The sequence below is a fragment of the Dermacentor albipictus genome, chromosome 1, assembly GCF_038994185.2.
Source record: "Dermacentor albipictus isolate Rhodes 1998 colony chromosome 1, USDA_Dalb.pri_finalv2, whole genome shotgun sequence".
Classification (NCBI taxonomy): Eukaryota; Metazoa; Arthropoda; class Arachnida; order Ixodida; family Ixodidae; genus Dermacentor; species Dermacentor albipictus.
In genome coordinates, this window is record NC_091821.1 from 237,908,364 (window position 1) to 237,918,982 (window position 10,619).

Genomic DNA, 10,619 nt, shown 5'->3' on the forward strand with positions numbered 1-10,619 from the left:
TTTCGATCGGTGGACCGATCTTCGTCAGGGTTTACAAAAAAATGGCAGTTCGGCCGTGGTAGGGAAGACACCAGACCGGGTACCCGGTCGTTCTTACCCGGTCGTTCTTACCCGGTCGTTTGATGTATGTAAGAACGACCGGGTACCCGGTCTGGTGTCTTCCCTACCACGGCCGAACTGCCATTTTTTTGTAAACCCTGACGAAGATCGGTCCACCGATCGAAACTGTCGAAATTAAATACTTGTTCTGTTTACCTTGTAGCACCACTCAAGTATATATATATATATATATATATATATATATATATATATATATATATATATATATATATATATATATATATATATATATATATATATACTTTGTATTCACCATCATCCAGGGCCAGGGAACAAGAGAAGCCAGACACCACTGACCAATTTCTGACTAAAAGAATTAATTTTTGACCTTATACTGGACGCGGCCCAGTACGGCAGCACATCCACTTTCGCAATAGCAGTCGTGGACGGCAACGGAACGCTGCGATCATCCGCATCGGTTAAAACGAGCACCAGCGCTAAAGCAGAAAAAATAGCCGTAGCCATCGCCATGGCAGACCCCACATTTACTTTCTGGCCTACGAATGCGGCAACGTGTCTAAAGAAGCAGCGCGTATACTACTAGCGAGCTCAAAAGAGAGCAAACGGTGCCTCTCCTGGTTCCCCGCTCACATGGGGAAAGACATTCACCCGCAAAAAGCTAACCTCAATGAAACGGCCCACGACCGTGCGCGAGAACTTGCCCGCCGCGACAGTCCCACGGCCTCCGAGGGGCTGGACATTTAGTTTAATGACCCGCTGCTCACTTACCAAGAAATCACCTCCCACTACCGGAAAGGCAGAACCAAATTCCCGCTCCCACACGCCAAACTCGAACGCGCGCAGGCGGCCGCGTTTCGAATGCTACAAACGGACTCGTATCCGTCACGAGGCCTACTAAGTCACTATAACTCATAAATCCCGGCAAATTGCCCAGACTGCCCAGAACTTTATTGCTCACTCTCGCACATGCTATGGCAATGCACCGCGTTACCAAAGGGCCCTCTCTCCAGTGAGCCCGAATGGGAAGAAGCCCTCAAATGCCCGGACCTCAAACTGCAACTCAAGGCCGTCCAGAGGGCCCAAGAACTGGCGGAGCGTCACCACGTTCCCGTCCCGACTTGGGCGTCGCCTACAGTTTCGGCCGGAGGAGTTCCCTGCGTGATATCTCCAACGGCTTGAAACTCCTCAGGACTTCAATAAAGTTCTTGACTGACCGACTGACTGACCTTATACATCATGTTTGTTCTGTACATGTCCCTCGCCTCCATCCAGCTGGTTCCCAACATTTATATCTAAAAAGCTTGTCTATCACCACATACAGGGTCTGTCCACGAAGTAATGTCAGTAAATTTATTGTGATGTGACTGTATGTCAGAGCGGTCTAACTCCATGGTTGAAACTGGTAGTGACGGAATCCAGCTAAGCAGCGCTCCGTCACTCAGTGTGCTCCTAACATCGGAGAGCGTTGGATGAGCCTGTGCGTGACAGCTGTTTTTTATTCTTGTGCAAGTGAAAATGCGGCGCTCATTAGAACAAAGATTTGCGATCAAGTTTTGTATGAAACTTGGCAATACCGCTGCAGAAACTGTTACTATGCTAAAGACTGCTTGTAAAGAACATGCCCTGTCAGATCGGCAAGTGTTTCGGTGGTAGAAGGTTTTTTGGAAGGCCGGGAAGAGGGCGACGACAAGGACTGCGCTGGATGGCCATCCATGACCACTACGACTGACAATGTGACACGAGTGAGGGAACTGTTGAACTCAGACCAACGATTAAGTGTTCGTTTAATGGCCGACATGTTAAACATTCTGAAAACTCAAGTTCATGATATCGTTACAAACGATATCGGCATGCAGAAGGCGTGCACAAAAATGGCTCCAAAAGTGCTCACTGACAACGAAAAGTCACGCCGCGTTGAAACGTGCCAAGAAAATCTCAACATGTGCAAACATGAGCGAATATTTTTGGACAACGTCATTACTAGAAGACGTGACTTGGGTATTTTAATATGACCCGGAGACCAAAAGGCAATCATCTGAGTGGCACACACACTCGTCCCCTCCCCCGAAGAAAGCCAGGATGAGCAAATCAAAGATCAAGATCATGCTCATCGTTTTTTTTTACATCCACGGACTGGTTCATCATGAGTTTGAAGAATCTGGAACCACTGTGAACTTCAAATTTTATGTGGATGTCCTCGAAAGACTGAAACGCAGGGTTCAACATATCCGGCCGGACATTGCACACAACTGGAAGTTGCACCACGATAATGTGCTGCAGGTTGTCTACCAAGCTGACATTTCCAAATTCCCTGAGTTTTCCAGGTTTTCCCTCAGCACTTTCGCTAAATTCCCTGAATGAGCCAGAACTTTGTTTTATGTTAAGACAGGCTGACACCATGTTGCCCGATGCTGTCACTCTCTAGTAAGCATGTTGAAACAAAAAAATGAATGCTTAATCCAGTTTTAATAGTAAGGAGTAATATCTATTTTATTTAAAAAGAAAACAGAAGGAAGATGTTAGTAAAATGCACAGCAAAAAAAATGGTAAAACCTATTCCAAATTGAGTCGAACATTTTCAAATACGAATGAAAAGGAGATGCATACGTAAGTAAATATTTTCGAATATGAGCTATTTCTATCAACTGATAGCAAGCTCATCGGTATGAGGCCTGAACTTTGTCACAACTAAGATTCTCTCTCAGCAGCCGGCAAGTCAGCCTCAACTGTCCCGACATATTCTCAGCCCGTACACGACATCTCAGTGCTGGATTTCACTGCTTTAAAGAGTTTATTTTGGTTTGGATGAGGGACAGCTGTATCTCGATGTCAGCCAACACTTTGTTTTTTGAGCTCAAGCTCCTTCAAAAACGCAGCGGCACGCTTCCTTTCCTGTAAATTCCTCAGTGCATCGGTCCTTTCTGTTCTCATCCTCCTTCTGCCACGCTTTCACCAAATGGATCATTTGAAGCATCCTCTTGGTCAGTTGTACAGTCAACGTCCGATTTTTCGGACTCCCTAGGGGCCGCACGAACATCCGAAAAATCGGGCAGTCCGAAAACAATGAATGCATGACTTTAACTGCCCTTAAGGGCTAAAATTGTCACAGGCACGTCCGAAAAAACTTTTAAGGCCTGCCAGTACACTTATTAGGAATATCAGTGCTCGTACTGTGACAGGAGATGGGGGAGCACGCGTGTTTAATTAAGGAATACATACTGTGCCCCGTGACAATTGCCCCTTCCCACGCTTGTTAAGCTTCACCGTCTAACACTGCTGTTCTGAGGCGAAGCTAACTTTCAAAGACTGGCATTACGCAATGCGCTAGTGCTCTGCGAGCTTCGAAGCCAGTCGCGAGGATTGCAAACGTGGTGTTGGTGCCATCGCTGACAGCGGCGAATTCTTTCAATGAAAAACACGGCACCGCACGGCAAGAAGCTTAACAGCGAACGTATGAGCAGCTAGGCCTAACGTTACCGTGGTGGTGGCTACGGCTGCCGGCGGATCTGCGTGCGATAGTGCCAGTTCGAGGCGGCGGCGAGATAATCAAAATGGCGGCGGTGGCGGCTTTGATTAATGCCATTTCAGACTTGCAGTCAGGGCAGTATACATTGACTATATGGATCGAGTACCTGGTGGTGCTGCAAAGCCGTGCAAGTTGTCGGGCATGTCCAAAAAGCGTCTGGAAAATCGGTTGTTAACTGCTCTGGCAATACATCATGCCGACGATACAGCGTCAATTCGTTGCGATTCCTCTGTTACTGGAACCAGCATTAACACGACTTTCGTTCCCTTTCAGTAAAGTTACAGCTAATTTTCCCTGATAGAAGCACAAATTCCCTGAGTTTTCCCTGAGTTTTTCCATACTGTTCAAATTCCCCGAGAATTCCCGGTTTTCCCGGTTGGTAGACACCCTGGTGCTGGCTCACAGTGCCTTCATCGTCACGACTACCTGGTTAAAGCAGGGGTGCCAACGATCCCCCAGCTAGCCCCCGTACAGCCCGGGCTTGGCTCCCCCCGACTTTTTTCTGTTTCCACGCCTCAAAACACCCCTGAAAGGCAATCATTTTGGGACAGTGGACATGATCAAAGCAGCTAGCACCACATTATTAAAGGCCATTCCGGAGGAGGACTACCGCAATGCATTCGAGAGCTGGAAGTCTCGCTGGAGCCGATGTATTGATGCAAAAGGAGAGTATTTTGAAGATTTTAAAACTTTTTGTAACAACAAATTCAATAAATGATTTTTAATCGCTTTACTGACATTACTTTCAGGACAGACCCTGTACATGCACCTTGAAGGTATGTATGTGGAAAGCATCTCAACCTCTGCTTGCTTTTCTGGCATGGAATAAAACAGCCTTTTAACCACTTACTTTTAAACTATCCCATTTGGTTCATTTTTCTAACTTCTGCAGAGTTGCATTTACAACTTTCATAGTTAACCGGCTCCGTTTTCATTCTTGCTTCCTAATATATGCCCTCCTGTCACGCTAATTTGGAAGGCCTTCAGTTAGCAATGGGTATTGTATTTCAAGACTATCAGTGCAATGTTGCACGAAGAAACCTATTCTTGGAGTAAATTATTGTTCAGCTTGATATCATGATACTGCTGCATGGTTGTTATTTAACTCTGCAAGAGAATGGTCCTGCGAACCTACCAAGAGTGCATTTCATGGGTATTATTCTTTCTTTTGACATTAGTTTATGAGGCTCACAGATATGTATCTGTGTCAACAATAACACCTGACATCTAATTTTGTGCAACATACACAACATTTAATCAGATAAAAGTTGCATGTTTTGTCTCTTGGACCAGTCTGCTCAGTGGTAGGAGGTCGAGACCACAAATCAGAATGGCTGGCCAAGATCTGTGGTGTATGTCCCGTGTTATGCACCTGACAAGATTTCATGGTGGCAAGAAGACATGTCAGACATGATGTGATCTTTCTAATTATTGTGCACAGAGTTATCAGCATGATAATATCCTTAATGCTATAAAGAGTACCTCCAGCAAGTAGTCTACATGCTTATGCATTTTTGTTGCTTATGGCAACAAAATCCAACATCCTTTGAAACATGCTCACTTGCTGTCTGATGCACAAAATGAAGAATGCTGCCTTATCTAAATTTATTAGCAACAAGAAAGCCACTCTGAAAGCAATTATATACATACACAGCAACACACACTAAAACCTACAAATGGGAGAAAAAACACAAACTAGGCTAACTATAAAAGAAACCTGACACCCAAAAAGTGTTACATGTTACTCAAGTATGCACATTCAACTTGAGTTAGAGAGATAGATAGTCGACTCCCACACTCCTGTGCATGCATCTGGATATGTTAAGCCTCAGCTACTCTTTTCCCCATGTTTGTGAAATCTGGTGTACAACTGCAAGAACAATGATGGCTTGACAGGTGGTTCACCTTTCAATTAGTTCTATAAGGAGGATGCATCAACTCTTCCGGCCAATGTACACATTACCACATGAAAGCAGCAGCTTATAAACGTACAGCACAACACCATACAGCAAGAATTATATATTTGCCACGTGTTATTAAGCGTACATCATTAAAGTACATTAGAACTGGTGCTAAGGCTGGTGCATTATATAAGCATATACTTTAAACAATCATAAATAATGCAGGAGCTTGGAATATGATTGAATATTCGCGGAACTGCTTTGATAATACAAAAGTCAAGGCTTTGTTTTTGGCATCACCCGCTCCAATTCGTTTTTTTTTTCAATTGAAGCATTGGCAAGATTTGTGCCATGCGCTTCGACGGCGATTTTTCCTTGTTCGCGCACGGCCATGATCATAATACAAGAAAATCGCCCCAGTAACGCAGTGGTCCCTGCCTACTTTTTCATATACTTTACCGCAATACACTACGTATGTTTCACCGCATAACATGACTGTCGGCAAAGCTGATTTTATGGAACTGACATTATGCAAGGGACCTTTTGTCCGTCTACTGCCCGCATGAGCATAAGCTCGAAAAACCACAAAATACAGACTTGGCTTGCTGCTGGTTGATTTTCTAGCTAACATTTCGAGACGTCCACGTTGTTTACACAAAAAATCGGTGAAGTTTCTCGCGCTCCTACGCGCTTCAAAAGGCAGCATGACCACCTATAATTAAGGCAGTCATAAGCGGCAACGAAATCCACATAAGGTACATCAACTTCCACAAAGCTACTGGGCAACGCCATCGATCAATAACTGGCACAGGGGCCACCCCGGAGCTGGCAAACGCTGCGATCGATGACATCCACACAAACCACGTGCGTCGCTTTCCACAAAGCTATTGGGCAACACGATCAGTAACAGGCACAGGTGAAGTCCGCAAAACACTACATGGGCAGAACTACTACGGCCGTACTCAATCACTTCGCCACAGGCTCTCACATTTAACGACATCAAACAGCTACAATCACTTCTCCACAGCCACGGACACAGGCGAAGACCGCACGGGCAGAACGGATCCGAAGCACCGATTCAGGGCTCCCGTCGAGTTCATCGCTTTAGCGCCACCTATTTAAAAATAATATACGAAGCCAAGCAAAACCATTATTTAGCGTCTATTAGGGTGAACCGGGCGCTTTCGGGCCCTATAGAGAAGTGGTTTTTGTGGGGAAAGAGAAAAGGGTAGCGCTATTTTCTTCAACCCATGCTGGAGCACGGCTCAGGGGCCCTAAACGTTGGAACGCTTACACCCCTTTCCACTCCGTCGACCGGGTCGCAGGAACGGCGGCCTAGATTTTTGCTTTATTTAGGAGCTTTAATGTCATTTCTACGTTAGTTTTCTACTTTTGACCTATAAAAAGTGAATATTTGATTTGGGAGCATGATTTGGGATTTGGGAGCAAATTAACCACCAATGCGTTTTGGCACATTTTCTGTGTCTTCTTTAATTAGACCCTCCGGTTAATTCTATCAATTTCGTCGCTTCCGTCAGGATCGCATTAACGGCATTTGACTGTATTGCGTCGGAGGGCAGACTGAGTGTTGTGTTAACGCAACAATATTTGCATGGCAAATCCGTCTGGTGCGGACTCGCTAGACTTGATGCGTGCAAAGTACCCGAGACAGTGGACCGGATGTACTTTTTGCTTGTCCCAAGTATGATTGCCGACGGCACACAATGATTTTGTTAGCGCCGCTTAACCACAGGCTGTTCAGTGAAAAAAGTGTTAATGAACTTCATCCTTAATCCTGAGTTCCCCATGTTTCTGCATTTTCCCAGCAGGCTGGGACTCTGCGTTTGTTCAATATATTCTCCTCTCTCTCCCTTAATAAAGATTCGCCTAACATATATTCCTGCATTTGTATTGTATGTGCATATATTTATTTTGTAATTACGTGTGGCCTAAAGAACAACAGATGCGTTCTTTCAGTACAGCTTAGCAGCAGCGGCGTGTACAGTGCAAACTAAATTTGTGCTGTTTTCTTATAAATATTATTCGGCTATGCAAAAGAACTCGGAACTGGTACGTTCGAACAGGCTCTAACCGTTATCATATTACTCCGGAGTTGAACCGGAACTGACCGTTTTCGAACCGAAACGAAAATCGGAACGAAAAAAAAAATAATAAAGATGGCGGACGCTTAAGCTTCGCCTTTAAAGAGCCCCTCACCAGACTCCATAGCAAATTTTGGTTATACGCTGGAAGTTGTTACGTGTCCTCTAGGGAGCATTATGCCACAAAAAATCTTTGAATTCTGCTCATTAATAGCAGAGATAGAAGTATTTCAGTGCCGCAAACCCATGATTTCAGCAGGCGGGCTCCAGTGCATATCAAGACTCCCTCTCCACTCCCCCGTCTAGCCTTCGCTCCCATGCCGGACCTCGAGGATCGCGTGGCACATATGTCACGGGCCCCACTTTCACTTTTTTTTTCTCCTCGCTTTTTCTTTTTCTGCTATGCGCACTTCCGCTGGTTTATCCGCTGCCGGCTTTGCGCGCGAGCTGTTATCGTTTCGTGCAGCGCAAGATTTTGCGCGCTGTGCACAACGACACATGATTCAGTGCTACACGAATACTGATGCAGAGCAAGCGGATCGCAGAGCATGATCACGCGCTGGAACACTAGAAAATGGCAGTTTCGGTACCAGCGCACGTGACCGCACGACCGTGGGAACAAGCAGACGGAGCAGAAGTATACGTCTCTCTTGCGTCGGTGCGAAGTGAAGCAAAAAAAGCACACAGACATTCCGTTTGTGTGTTTTATTATTTCTCTAAACTTCAATTCGTCAATTCAAGCAATAGATCACACACATAACAGATGTGCCTTGAATAATTCTCGAAGTCGCGTGTCACCACGCCCGACGTCACACTGCGTGGACTCGAGTACGTAGATGTAGGGACGCGAGCACGTCATCCTCCGGCTTGGAGCGCTGCGGTCGCGAGGAGAAGAAAAAACGGCGTTCAGTTTGAAATTTCAGATCTTTCCGCGGCGCGTAGCGATGTAATACTTTGCAGACACGATCGTTATCACGCAATGTATGTTCTGCGCTTGTCAGCTCAAAATGGCCAGACCTGGTCAGGGGCCCTTTAAAAGTGGAACGCCGATAGCATTCAAAGATCCCTGGCTGCTTCTCACGCTTCCCGGCAACTAGAGCGTGTGTAATCGTAATGTTTACCGGGAAACGGTGGCCGCGAACGCTGTGTACGAAGGCGGGCTCTCTGGAAGAAACGCGGCCTCTTGCACAGCCCGCGATGGGGCGGAGGCGAGCGCCATCTGGAGGTATTGCAAGGAACCTGGCGCGCCGTTCCGTGGCCCCCATAGAGTTGCTCACTACATTACATTATACATTATACATTATAGTGAGAAACTCGTGAGAAACATTATACATTATACATTATAGTGAGAAACTAGTGAGAAACATTATACATTATACATTATAGTGAGAAACTCTATGGTGGCCCCCAAGACCCTTGAGTGCCGGCGCGCGCAAATGGCAAACGCCGTAGCCGGTCTATAAATGGTGCAACGCTGAAAAAATGGATTTCTTTTGAGTTTTCGCGTAACAAAATTATGTTTTCTCCTTATCACCGTGACATAGCGCATTCTCGACAGGAAAGTAATGAGCGAAGCGTTTTGAAGAAAGGAAACGCAAGCCAGATGATTATCGTCGTGGGGCAAATATACACCCGAAAAGGTGCAACTGGTTTAAGGACGTTTAAGTTCCCAATGGACAGGATTAATTGGTGTCTGAAGAGGTTGACTGAAGTGTATAATAGTCTGAAGTGTGAAGTGTCTGAAAGTCTGAAGTGTATAATAGCTGTGTCTTACCAGTACTCACCTACGGGGCAGAAACCTGGAGGCTTACGAAAAGGGTTCTACTCAAATTGAGGACGACGCGACGAGCTATGGAAAGAAGAATGATGGGTGTAACGTTAAGGGATAAGAAAAGAGCAGATTGGGTGACGGAACAAACGCGAGTTAATTTAATGACATCTTAGTTGAAATCAAGAAAAAGAAATGGGGCATGGGCAGGACATGTAATGAGGAGGGAAGATAACCAATGGTCCTTAAGGGTTACGGACTGGATTCCAAGAGAAGGGAAGCGTAGCAGGGGGCGGCAGAAAGTTAGGTGGGCGGATGAGATTAAGAAGTTTGCAGGGACGACATGGCCACAATTAGTACATGACCGGGGTTGTTGGAGAAGTATGGGAGAGGCCTTTGCCCTGCAGTGGGCGTAACCAGGCTGATGATGATGATGAAGAGGTTAGCCACATATATCAAAAAAATTTATTTGGTCATTAGGTGTTTAAATTAACACTGTTACGCACAATGTTGGAAAAATAATGTTTTTGAATAATGAAGTTGTAGCTGCTAGCTTGGCTGCAGAACTTTTATTTCCTTCTTTTTTTTTTTTAAGGAAATGAATGTCAAGAAATTTGGATATCGACAAGCGTCCGTTAGCAATACAGGCAGCATGCGTGTTGCAAATGAACTTTGCGAGTTATATTGATCGAAAGAACGGTCAAGTTCTATGCGATCGAAGCTTGTGAAGATGGGATAAAATTTGACCTCGTAATTATTTTCTTTGCCAGTGTTTAGTAGCACTATCAGTCCGAAAGCGCGTGCTTTGGTGCGTTACTGCGGTTGTACTCTTGCCGCTCTGGTTTGCACAAGTGGCCGCACGTCATTGGCCAACGTATCTGGCGAGTGCGCCGGACGCGGCCATGATATGCAGCTGCCAGGAAGGACCCCTGCGCACCTCAATCCGTGGAAACGCTTCTGCTCTCGTCGCACGATATGGCCACATGTGAAGTTCTCCGATAACCCTTCCCACAGAGTGATAAGAGGAAGGCTCAACATACACATCACGAAGTGCCGCAGAGAACCCGGTGTCGACTTAAGCTTTGACCTTTCACCACTGATCAAATGCGCCGAACCAAGGAGTATCAGAGGCACCTCGCCAACTGCCCAGACCGGTCATCGACCATCTGCAAAGAGACAAGGAACGAGCCGGACCTTTCACCACTGATAAGATACGCCGAGTCAAGGAGTATCAGAGGTAC